Source organism: Amborella trichopoda, chromosome 1, assembly GCF_054954075.1.
Source record: "Amborella trichopoda isolate Santa Cruz 75 chromosome 1, AtrichopodaSantaCruz75HAP2 v2.0, whole genome shotgun sequence".
Lineage (NCBI taxonomy): Eukaryota > Viridiplantae > Streptophyta > Magnoliopsida > Amborellales > Amborellaceae > Amborella > Amborella trichopoda.
The window spans coordinates 45,860,447-45,874,797 of NC_142336.1; positions in this window are offsets into that span (position 1 = coordinate 45,860,447).

The window sequence follows — 14,351 nt, forward strand, 5'->3', positions numbered from 1 at the left end:
TTATATCGCAAATTTTAGCTTGAAATGAATAAACATTATTTCTCTTTAACTTTCACAATTATCTAGTACCTACAATTAACTTTCGGCCTTTTAGGAAAAAATATATATGATGCTATTTTTATAACATACAAAAACCATTTATTTCATTGTGATGATTTATAAGAGAGGGAGCTTTCTATGTGATCCCACCCACATATAGAGTATATGTGATCCCATGTCTCAACTGTCAGATTTGAGTAACTATGTTACAAACTAGCTTTTAACCGTACTGCTCATAGTTTTTTATCTTTTATTTTTAGTCTACTAATAGTTTTGAAGAAAAATTTGGGACATGCATAGATCTGTGAGGGCGCACATGATAAAAATAATAAAAAATATATTTCATGTGAGAAAAAATTTATCAGAATACCCCTGAAAATTTAAGGGCATTTTGGTTATTTATTTTACAAAAAATATTTTATTTATTTTTCCCATTTTTGCCTTAATTTTATGATGGGACGCCCAAAATTTCTTCCAAATTTTATAATGGGACGCCCAAAATTGTATCCAAATTTTTCCATATTTTATGATGTTTCCCATGTTTGCCTTAATTTTACAAAATTTTATGTTGTTTCCCATGTTTTGTATTGTTTCGTCCAAATTTTATGTTGTTTTCCATGTTTGCCTTAATTTTACAAAATTTTATGTTGTTTCCCATGTTTGCCTTAATTTTACAAAATTTTATGATGGGATGCTCAAAATTTCATCCAAAAAAATTTTGTAGAAAAAAAATGAAAAATAAAACAATGTTTCATATGACCCTTGATTTGTACAAAAAAAAATGAAAAATAAAACAATGTAGAAAAAAATGAAAAAAAGAGAAAACAATGTTTATAAAACAATGTTTAATATGACCCTTGAATAATCCTAACGGTTCGATTCAAATCGAACGGCAAAGAAATGGGGTTGAATATAAATTATATGTTGTTGGGGTCACATAGAAACATTTCCCTTTATTAAATGGCATTTGCATCTTATAAAATGAAATGTTTCTATGTGACCCCAACAATATATAATTTATATGCGACCCCACTTCTTAGCCTTTCGATTTGAATCGAACAGTTATTATTGTTTATACCATAATGTCATGTCAAAATACTGTTTTATTTTTCATTTTTTTCTACAAAACATTTTTTGATGAAATTTTGGGTGTCCCATCATAAACTTAGGGCGAACCTAGGAAAAATAAAAATATATTTTATGTAAAAATAAATGACCAAAATGCCCTTATAATTTTTAGGGGTACTCTGATAATTCTTCATCATTGGATTTTTTTTTATTGTTTATTTTTATCATGTACGCCCTTGACAAATCTATGCATGCTCCAAACTTTGCTTCAAAATTATTTGTAGAATAATAATAAAAAAAAAAACTATGAGCCGTCAGATCAACATCTAACGGTTAAAAGCTAACTTCTGACATTGTGACTCAAGCCATCTCAACCATCTACTCAGATCTGACAGCTGAGACTAGGGATCACGTATATTATGTGGGTGGGGTCACTAAGAAAGCTCCCTCTGGAGCTCATAAAGCCCCCTAATGCAAATAACTAAATAAACGTCCTATGCTCCTACTTTTAGTACCACATCGAAGATTTAAATACGATTGGGGCGTATTACATGCCTATAGAGCAGCAATACTTTGTACTTAATCTTGATCTGCATCACTATTAAAAGATACCATAAAAAATAACAAAATGGTTTTCTCCAAAAAATAAAATGTAGACCCAATTCCTAAAATAAATATTATTCTTAAAAACTAGCCTAAAAAATCTACCTACAACTCTAAAAATAAAATCAACAAAGACAAAATTAAAATTTTGTAGCAACCAGATCTTGATCTGCATCAATATAGTGCTCATCTCAAAGATGCATATGTAGTGTGCCCTAAGGTTAAGCCTAAGCAATTTCACTGAACAAACTCTATTGGCATACAACGACCTTTTCCTCAAGGGCTGCTCATTTTAAATGCAAATCATTGTGTTATGATTAATGCCATAACCTACAAGTCTCATGACCATGTTTATAATGTTCGAGTTGAAGAAGGTTGAGAGGCTACTAAAAAATTCATCTTACCCATTTCAAAACACGATGACGAGTTTTTTCCAACCAGGGGAGAATGATGCAAATCAAACTCTGGTTGCTACAAACTTTTAAATTTTTTCTTGTTGATTTTATTTTTAGAGATGTGAGTAGATTTTTGCAGTTAGTTTTTAAGAGTTATATTTATTTTAGGAGTTAGGGTTACATTTTGGTTTTAGGAAAAATGTCTTTTGTTATTTTTTATGGCATCTTTTATTTTTTATTTTTTTTATAGTGAAGATTCTATTTGATTTATTATATAAAAGTCCGTTTTAGAGGGTTTGTTGCAAGATAGGAATTTGTTTCAATATTTAATTTTTAATCTTTAGTAAGCTTTTCAAAAAATAGGAGGTTAGGCTTTTTATTTTGGAAGCCTAATCTTCAGAAAATATCAGGACTAGGTGATTACAGTTTTTTAAAGAAGTTGATGTCCTCTTTTTTGGGATAGGAATAAGTTGGATAAATAAAAGGAAAACTTATGTATATATCTATTATATTTTCCGTTATTACCAAAATACCAAATAGTTTCTGTTATTACTAAAATGTCTATTTTTTTTCACTTCATAATGAAATTTTTTTAAAAAAGATGTTTTTACCCTTTTCGGTTTTTGAACAATCGAAATGGCTGGAATTTCGGTTGTTCAAAAATAAAAAATAAGCTAATTTTGGTTCTTGAACAACTGGAAATAGTGGGGCTCGTTTAAAACTTCTGGTTCAACACTTCGGTGTACCACCTTCACTTTGGTTCTCCACCTTCTCTTCTCTGTGATTTTGTCTCTGTCCCTCTTACATCTCTCACAAGAAAATCTATTCTTTAGATTTTGTTACAAGATTTTTGACGGATTATAACTGCATTTGATGGATTTTGAAAGCATTTGATAGATTTCAAATTTGTAGTGAAGGTATGCATATAATGATTTGTTGTTCGATTTTAGAAGTTTACTTTGTATAAGATTATGATTTGGGATTTCACACTTGAGTAGAAAAGGTCGATTTAGGGTTTATTTGATGGATTTCACAGTTATGTAAGTATGACAATTTGTTTGAATGATATTTGGGGTTTCTAAGAAGTTTAAAATTTTGGGGTTTACAAGAACTGTAAATTTGGGGTTTTTTTTTTAGAACTTGAAATTTATACATGAGTTCTTGAGTTAAGTTTATTTTTTAGCTGCCAATTTTATAGTATTTGGAACTAAACAATTATGTGGATCGATTAAATTACATTTTTTTGTTGAAAATTATGTGGTTTTTTTGTATGTGATTCTCACTATGTTCTGGTAAAAAAATGACAATAAGAATCTGATTTTGCTTGTGTTCCAATTTTGGTGATGGGTACTTTTAGTTTGTTGTGGGGTTTTTAGTTTATACCAATGGGTGCATAAAAGTGACTGCCCATTTCAACTTTTCCCCTTCGTAATGAAGAACACATGATAGATAACACCTTGAGGAGTGTTTGGATCCATTGAGAGCTCTTATGGTGTAGTGTTCTCACAAGAGATTTGTAAAACTGATTCTTTTGCCATGCAAGAGTCATTAACTACCAAGCTTGTGTCATTTTTGCTCACTTATTCTCATTTGATGTACTCATAAGTGACTATTTGCTACACTAAATATTAGATCTACATTGAATATGTGCTAGAAGTGGTGAATATTGTTGAAGTTTATATTGATGTTTTTAAATGTCAAAAGTGTATTGGTTTATCCTAAAATTTTTTTTGGCCAATTTGGCCTTACCATCTATATCTGCGAGAGGGAAAAATATTGTATGATGCTTTAAAGTGCAAAATATTGTATGATGCTTTGATGCTTTGAAGTGCAAAAATTACTATCTTACATTTTATTGTTAACTTTGATATAGTGTTATCTTAGTAAAGAGCCGATTTTGTTTGTTGATAGATTGAGTAGCTTAAAAATGGAGATTTGTATCTGAATTATGATGCATGTATTGAACATTTTGCAAATACTTGGGGTTTCAGTGAATATGAATCGTGGCCATCCAGATGGGGGATACCCAAGAGGTCATCAAGACCCTCGTTTGCTGCAGCTACATCCAGAACATTCATCTTATTTCATATGGGAAGGACAATTATATGTATATATTCATTTGCTCTTTATATTAGTTTGTTATTTTTCAATAAATTGTAGTCTGTTTAAAAGTACATGTATATATATTGTGACTCATATGTTGTATATTTGTTGTATTTCAGGAAAAATAAGAAATTAGAATCGATGAAAATACTTTTCAATTAAACGATTGGCATCTAATCGATGAGCAACTTCAATTAGTGAACGTGTCTGGGTTGGGTGCTTTATCTATTATCCGGCCAGGTCGAATTGATCATCCTTTGGTTGCAGCCAATGCAGAGTTGAAAAACATGAGGGAAGAGATGGACCCACTCCTTGGATTAGGTGCAGTGTCTTGAGACTATTGATCGCAAAGATCAGGCTTTTACCAGAACTGTGAGAATTCTGTAAATTTTCTATGTCCCTCTCCATGGCCATGAAACCCTCTTAAAGAAGGATAGAGGAGGTCGTTCTCCAATGTTCGGCGTTCTCCTGATATCTCTTAGAAAACGTGGCCCTGTAATCTTGGGAAGTAGGTGATTACTTTTTAATCGTTAGATAACGATACTTTCTCTCTCTAAGAAGCCTCCCTATTTTAGTGATAAGCATAAAATTATAAGGGAGAGAAATATTACACGTTTAAATGCCCCATGACCACACACGTACCAACATCTCCCACTTGGCCATGAGGGCCAGATATATTGAAATATCATAAAGTCTTTACCACTTAATGAATTTAACATTATGTGCATATTTTTGTCATGAGGCTTTCACACAAGTGCGGTTATACATCTCGTAACAAAAAATATCCAAAGTCAAGTCATGGTTTTTCACGCTAATGAGGTTTTTCCTCTCATGACCAAGGCATAAAAAAGTATCACATTTGGGAGTTCCTGACTTAAATATTTCTAAGTGCCATCAAAGCTACTTGTTGTGATAATATTTCTACACTCTATCCCTTTGTTAAAGGGTCTGCAATCATATCTGAAGATGGCAAATAACTTATAGTTATTTCATTATTTCCAATAATATCATAAATATAATGATAATCAATTTCAATGTGCTTACCCTTAGAACTGTAAGCTCCATTTCTAATTGATGAATTAACGGCCTGATTATCACAAAAACTTTTAACAGGTCCGTCGGCTATATCCAGCTTAAAATCATTTATGAAGCGTTTAATCCAGACGGCATAAGTTATAGCAATGCTACAAGCAATATACTCGGCTTCCATATTATATCGAGCTACACAACATTGTTTCTTACTAGACCAAAAAACGCATCCACCTCCAAAGAGGAATACAATTCCTGAGGTTGATTTTCTATCATCTGGGTCTCCTGCAAAATCTGCGTCAGAGTACCCAGTAACCTCTAAGTTGTCAGCTTGGAAGCACAACTTGTAATTTTTAGCTTTCTGAATATATCTGAGTATCCTTTTTACAATTTGCCAATGAGCTATCCCAGGATTACTCTGAAATCTACTTACAAGATCATATGTATGACTCAAATCAAGTTTTGTACACAACATGATATAATTTATGCATCCTACAGCTTGAGCATATGAAATTCTTTTCTTTTTAGCTTCGTTACTATCATTTAATGGATACATTTTCTTTGTATTCAAGCCTTTACAAACAAGTGTATCTATGAGCTTGCGATTTTCCATCTTAAATCTCTTTAAAACACTTTCTAAATAATTTTCTTGAGATAAAAATAGAAGTCTTGAACTTTTATCTCTTTTTATCTTAATGCCCAATACATATAAGGCTTCTCCCGTATCTTTCATCTCAAAATGAGAATTTAGCCATGATTTAGTATGGTTAATCATGCCAATATCATTACCGGCAATCAAAATGTCATCCACATATAGTGACAATATAACAAAATTGCTCCCACTATTCCAGACATATACACAATGGTCTAACCGATTGGTTATATAACCAATTTCAGTGATTGCATTATGAAAAGTAAAGTATCATTGCCTAGAAGGCTATTTTAGACTATATAAAGATTTTTTAAGTTTATATACTTTGTCTTTTTAGCCTTTAATTACATATTCTTTTAGTTGTTTCATGTATATATCTTATTTTAATTCTCCATTTAAGAAAGCTGTTTTGACATCCATCTGAAATAATTTTAGATCATAATCTGCAACTAATACAAGAATGATCATAATAGATGAAAATTTTGTTATTGGAGAATAAGTTTCTACATAGTTTATGCATTCCCTTTGGGTAAATCTTTTAGCTACCAACCTAGCTTTATATTTATCAATGGATCCATTTGCATTAAGCTTTTTCTTTAGGACCCATTTGCAACCGATGGCTTTTCTATCTTTAGGGAGGTCAACCAACTCCTAGACTTGATTTCAGTTAATAAAATTAAGTCCATCATCCATGACTTGAGTCCACTCAGCTGAGTCATGTGAGCTAATAGCTTCACTGTAGCTACGAGGTTCATTTATTGTATCCTCACTCATTGAATAATAATTATCTTCATTCATAAATACATAAAATTCTTCTAAAGTCGTAGGTGGGGCTCTAGTTTTTTTAAGCCTATCTGGTATACTTGATTCAATTGAATAATTCTCACCAAATGTAGAGGGAGTTTGAGAAGCAGGGTCTTCCAAACCCTTATCTTTATCAATTTCATGTAAGTCAACATGCTTATTTAAAATATTTTTATCATCTATATTTTTTTAAGAAATAAGCATCACGACTCTCTACTAATGATCTAGTATCACGGTTATAGAATCTATATCCTTTAGAATTTTCTGAATAGCCTATAAAAGAACATTTTATAGTTTTATTTTATAATTTATCTCTATTTTGTGGTAGTATAAGCACATGTGCCTAAGAACCCCAAACTTTCAAGATAATAAGGTCAGGTTTTCTACCAGTCCATAATTCATATGTGGTTAAGTCTATAGATTTAGTTGGAACACGATTAATGATATATATTGCAGTGTTGAGAGCCTCACCTAAAAAATGAAGTGATAAATTTGAATGGCTCATCATGGACCTAACCATGTCCATTAGAGTTCTATTTCTCCTTTCAGCTATACCATTTTGTTGTGGTGTATATAACATAGTTGTTTGGTGAATTATAATATATTCCTTACAAAATTCAGAAAATAAGGTAGAGCAATATTCACCTCCCCTATCTGTTTGAAGAATTTTAATATGTCTACTTAACTGATTTTCGACATCAGCTTCATATTCTTTAAATGTTTCTAATGCATCTGATTTATTACTTATTAGGTATACATATCCATAACGTGAATAATCGTCTATAAATGTTATGAAATATTATATACCTCTATGTGTATATATCAGAGTGAACAATACTAAGTAGTTCACTAGACCTTTTTTCTTTAGGGAAAGGCTTCTTAATTAATTTACTAAAAATACATGGCTTGCATGTTTTGAACACAATTTCTCCTAAATTGGGGAGCAAGCATCTTTTAACCATTTGATTCATTTTGTCTTTATTTATATGTCATAATCTTAAGTACCATAAATATGGGTCATCCATACATATAAAAGCATCAAAAGAAGCATCAATATAACCAGAAAATGATGAACTTTCATTAATATTCAGTCGGTACAAATTGTCAACTTTAGTACCATACACCAAAGTTCTAGAATGCTTCCCAATGGTAACCCGACCAGACCTGAACTTTATTTCATAGCCCTTGTCGTCTAGCCTTGGGACATAAATCGAATTGCACCTCATATTGAGTGCATACAATGTATCAGTCAATAAGAGATTTGTTCATCTTGGTAAACACAGTTTGAAAGTACCAGCACCTAGTACATCGGAGTAGGTGTCATTTCCCATATAAATCTGTTGGTTACCAGCTGTAATCTCTTTCAATTCTGTGAATTCATCCTTGATCCTCGAGACATGTCGAGTGGAGGCTGAGTCGACCCACCAATTTCTCAGGTCTTGATCGGCAATTATTGATGCTAGGACTACGCAGATCAAGTCATTTTTCTTATTTTGATTATTTCGAACATGGTTGTTATTTTGGTTCCTATTTTTATTTTTCAGCTTAGGTCAATTAAACTAGATCTGCCCAATTTCCTTACAATAAAAATAGGTCTTCTCAACCTTATTATTTTGATTTTTAAAATTTCTTCTAATTCCCTTATACCTATTATTTTTCTGATAATTGAAAGGTTTCTTGAAGATCTGAGAAGATGAACTTTGGGTAAAGTGGAGCTTATTTGACTTCTTCCTCATTCTTCTCTCAACTTCAATAGTAAGATACATGGGAAGATTTAACATGGTTATCCCTTGTGCAGAATGATTCAATGCAATTACAACAGACTCCCAAGATGGAGGGAGACTGTTAAGGACAATAGACACTTGCATGTGATCGGGGACTGGATTCGCAACTGCAGCAAGGTCCTTTACGAGCATTGTTATTTTATTGACATGCTCGGTCACTAAGTCTGTTTCTTTCATTCTGCAAAAATTGTATTTTTCTAACAACAATTGTACATGGGTCTCAGAAGTGGCCCCATACTTTTCAGATATGGCACCTATCATACTTTGAGATGTGGTGTAATCCTCAAAGACTCTAATTAAATCATCTTCCATAAAGCTCAACATAATAGTCCTAGCTACTTTGTCATCTTCTAACCATTTTTCAAGTCGCCTTCTGGCTTGACCATTGGCATTAGGCTCTAAAACTGATGGATCTGTTTCTAGGACATAATCTACCCTATCTTGAAAAAGAATATATCCAATTTTTCTTTTCCATACGAAAAAGTTGGTCCCATTGAGTTTTTCAAGTTTGGATAATTCTGACATGACTAGCCTAGATGCCATTTTATTTTTAGATAATAGCTAAAAGTCCAAAAACAAATTTAATTGTGTTTAAGAAAAGTTAGTCTGCTAGCTAAATCAATAACTTTACCGACTCTTAGTGAGCTGCAACTTTAAAGAAAAATTTTCTCGAACAATTTATATTCGCACTGCTGTGATGCAACAAAAAATTAATAAAGTAAAGCAACAACTATTTTTATGTCAAATCTTGCATAAGAATAATTTTCATTAAATATGTGAATATGCCTTAGGACAAGATAGAGAGTCTACAATGATATTTGATATTTTTCAACAAAAAAAAAATATGGCATTGCATAATCACAAAAAAAAGAAGAAAAATTCACAAAATCAAGATCATGAAATTTTCTAACTTAAGGAGACCAAAGCATAGGATAATTATGCAATGCAGTGACAATTATTATGCAAATAAAATATGTTGAAAATCCCAAAATTATAGGTCACAAAAAAAATAAAAATAAAAATAAATACATGCAATTGATATGTAAGCCTTGACTCCAATAGAATTGACGCGTGCATAATAAGATTCAATAATAATAAAGAAAAAAATGCACTAATTTTCAGCAACACAAAGATAAAAGAAAGAACATGCCAGCCGCCTTATTTTCAGCAGTCTATGGTCAGTAAAAAAGTATATAACAATACGCAAATTTAGATGCTCAGCTACTGTGCATAGAGTAGAAGAAAATTTTTGGACAGTCTTTACAAATTACAATTACTATTATTATTAATTTTATTAAAAAATAGAGAGAAGAATTATACCTTATTTTCTGTTACTTTAGCGTGGGCTCAAGTATGTACTGTATCATCAACTTGATCTTATATAGAGAGAAAATAACTACACAATTTGTTCTTACTTCAGAGAGAGAGCCTAATATTGAGGCACAAAGAGAGAACCTAATATTGAGGCGTACATTAAGTCAAGATAACTCTTCTGCAACAACCTTAAACTTATTTTCTCTCTCTTCCTATTCTTTTGATGATTCTTCTAGCGTCTTTATCTCTTTAACTTTTCTCCTCAAAAGATTAAATAGATGACTTAATCGAAAACGGTACGATCACGTACGCCAAACGTAATCTAGAGAGAGAAAATATGGCAAAAGAATTTACGGAAAGAAAATATTCCATAACCAACAATACGAATAAAAACAAACACTGAATCGCAAATGAGGAGCATTAAATTAAGAGAGAGAATTTCATAAAAAAAAAAATAAGACTATTAAATTTAAGGTTAGAAAAAATTTACAGCAAGATATATGTGAATGACAAAGCACAATATCAAAGTTACTGTAAATTAAACTAAGGAAAAAATAAGATATAAAATACCAAAAAAAAATTTTGGGACTTGTAGGTTATGAGGCCACCACGCTTCCACAACTGCTCTGATACCAATATTGAAAAATTTGCGGGAAGAGATGGACCCACTCATAAGATTAGGGGCAGTGCCTTGAGACCATCGATCACAAAGATTAGGCTTTTACCATAACTGTGAGAACTCTGTAAATTTCTGTGTCCCTATCCATGGCCATGAAACCTTCTTAAAGAGGGATGTAGGAGGTCGTTCTCCAATGTTCGGCTTCCTCCTGAAATCTCTAAAAAAACGTGGCCCTGTAATCCTGGGAAGTGGGTGGTTATTTTCTAGCCGTTAGATAACGACACTTTCTCTCTCTAAGAAACCTCCCTTTTTTAGTGAAAAGCATTAAATTATAAGAGAGAGAAATATTGCATGTTTAAAGGCCCCATGGCCACACACACATACCAACAGAGGTGACGTTCAGAAACTAATTCATTTCATTATAACATTCAAATTGGTGAGATGGCACTAACATTATTTGAAGTTTACGAGATATTAGGATTGACTGTGAATGGCGACCCTGTTACATGTCGTCCAATTAGTGACCTCTTAGAGTTCATAGAAACAATTTGGGTATAGTTTCCACTAGAGGCAACTTGGCAATCATGAAGCACTAGTGGTTGAAGGTCGACTTTCACACATTGCATCTGATCCAACCCTTTTGCAAGTTCTTAGATATACCCTAGCCTACGTGCTCTTCCTCATCAGCGTCACTATTTTCGCAAATTCATTGCTTGCAACAGTGCCAATGAGGTATTTATAATTCTTTAAGGATATTGAGGAAGCCAGCAGATATGTTTGGGATGCTGTAGCCCTCGCATATCTATATCGTTTCTTTGGAAAAGCTTGTACTTTCAAGCGAAGACATTTTAATGGTTCAACCACTCTTATGCAGGTAAATTATAATTTTGTATCTGACATAAGTATAATAGTTTAGATTACTTTTCAAAAATAATTATTGCTTACCCTATCTTGATATAATGCAGTGCTGGTCTTATGAGCATATTATGCATATGACCCTAAAATATCAAGAAAAATATCGGGGGACACACATTTTTTGTAACCCTAAATATCAAGAAAAATGCTCCTTTATGTTCGTGTGTTAAATTTTTTCACAAGAAAATTATCAGTTATTCAAAAACCGAAATGTTTAAATTTTCGGTTTTTGAGCAATTGAAATTCTACCTATTTCGGTTGTTCAAAAACCTAAAAAGAGTAAAAACGTCTTTTTAAATTTTTTTTGTTATGAAGTGAAAAATGGACATTTCAATAATAACATAAACTATTTGGTATTTTGGCAATAACAAAAATTCTAACAAACATATACATAATTTTCCCTAAATAAAATGGAGATGAAATTTTATGATTTATCTTTAGAAGAAAGGAGTACGTTTTTTTTTATGGAGAACCCTTTGAAAGGGAAGATATAAATTGCAATAGATGGATTTTGGTTGAATAGAAAGATAATAGTTTGACGTAGAGAGAAAAAGAGAGTTGTGTCTCTTGTTTACGCTTGATGGTGTGCGAGGAGGTCTTGACTCCCACACCTATATTTTCTTCTTGCTGATTTCTTATCAATTTTTTTGTTTCTCTCTCTAAAACACAGTTGTATTTGTCAAGTATCGGTTGCCGATGAATTTCAATTATGTCAATACTTAAGAACTGAAAATACAAAAAAAATTTATGTATGGAACTCATCTCTTAATTTGTACATGGATCCCAAAATTTCACTTTAATAACATCTTAAGTTGATTTTTTTAGCCAAGGGAGCTAGTGTCGTCTCGGACGACCACCGTATGCACACTAATGCCGAGAGAGCATTATCTCGTGTTTCTTGGACCTTGAGAATTTACAAATCTCAACTGAAAAATTAATATTTTCATCCCCGCGCTCAAAATTGGCGCCGTGGCAATAAAGACTGAAGTGCAGATGAAAAAACGGTGGTCCCTATTCACCACCAAATTTGGTAGCATTTGATGCACTTTCCTTGCCAAAATAATCATCAGGACAGTTAAATGAATATGCAAAATTTTGAATAAAAAATAGAAAATGTTTTGATAAGGTTATACGAGCAGCTGAATAAACGGTGGTCCCTATTGAGAACTAAATTTTGTGGCATTCATGCATTTTCCTTGTCAAAATAATAATCTAGACAGTTAAATGATCGCACAATTCTGAATAAAAAATACAAGTAAAACCTCACTTCAAAACCTTCAAACTGAACATATCGGCCTTGAGCATTATGGTTGAGAAAAAAAAATTAAGAGCATCCATTTCGCTCTAAGCGTTCACGGATTTGTAATATTTATACATTTTTTAAGCTTAAAATTTTCTAATTGGCGATGGAAATTAATTTTAGAGCGGTCATAAAAAAAATTGATATGAGGCATACTTTATTTTCATAAAACCTAGGCCTTAGTTGTTGCTTCAGAGCGAAGGCCACCCACTAAATGCTGGAGACAACTTGCCGATAATTTCCACACTCACTCCCCTGGGCACGACCGCATTTACTTCAAACTTTAATGAACCGCTTATTGAGACCAGCTTTTCGACATTGATTAGCTCAACAACACGCATTTTATTATTAAATATACGTGGTATCCTTGAGCGGCCGCCTCCGGCTACTACATCCATCCATCTTATTTCTCAACAATTTTTTTTTACATAAGCTGGGATCAGGCAATTTTTTAGTCCCTCAGGGAGAAATTACAAAAAAGAGATTTTCAACAAAGATGTGAATTAGGAAGGATTGGTTCATATTTTGATATAGATACCATGCAACTTTCTTTGATTGAATGGTGAGGCCTAACCATGCACCTTCAAATAGTATGTTAATTCAATATTAAAAAACTTTATAAAACCTAAAACAACTTTAAAAAGTTAAATCCTATTTAAAAAAGTAAAAAAAAAAATACATTTTGAAAAAACTATTAGAGTTTGGGATATTATAAACATTCCAAAAAAGAGATAAAAAGATAAAAGAGATAGGGATAATTACAAAAAACACCCTAAAATGGACTATCTATGTAACTTACCCCACCTCAATCTTTTCTCTCACTTTTTTCCCCAGAACAACCTTTTCTCGCAAAAACCCCCCAAGGTAAAAAGTTGTTATTTTTGGATAGAAATGTCCTTCTCGTACAAACCAAAGCAGTTCGTAGGTCCCAGGTAGTGTATTGCCGGAGCGTGTCTTTGCACTGCCGGAGCACGTCTTTACACTATTGGAGCGCGTTCTCATAATACCGGGGCGCTCAGACCTGTATTGCCGGAGCGCACATTCAGAATGCCGGAGCTCTTGTTTATACTGCTGGAGCGCGGTCCTCCATTGCCTAAGCATTGTGGCTCTAGAGACTTTATTGCTGGAGTAGAATGCTGGAGCGCGTCTTTGCACTACCGAAGCGAGTTCTCATAATGCCGGAATGCGTCTTTGCACTACCGAAGCGATCTCATAATGCCGGAGCACTGCGGCTCAGACCTGCATTGTCGAGGCGCACATTCAGAATGCTAGAGCACGTGTTTGTACTGCCGGAGCGTGTGTAAAAACAGGAGAGATAAGGCCGTGTGAAAAAAAACAAGGGTAGTTTAGCATGCTACTTTTGGGTTGGGGGGTTATTTGCGAGGCAAGGTTGTTTGGGGGAAAAAAGTGAGAGAAAAAATTGCGGTGGGTAAGTTGCATAGATAGTCCATTTTAAGGTGTTGTTTGTATTTTAGGGTGTCTTTTCACTACTGGAGCATGTTCTCATAATGCCGGGGCGCTGTGGCTCTGATATGCACTGTCGGAGTGCACATTCAGAATGCTGGAACGCTTGTTTATACTGCCGGAGCGCTGTGGCTCCAAAGACTTCATTGCCGGAGCGGAATGTCGGAGCGCTGCAACTCCGACCTGTATTGCCGGAGCGCACATTCAGAATGTCGGAGATTGTGTTTGTACTGTTGGAGCGCATGTGAAAAGAGGAGAGAGA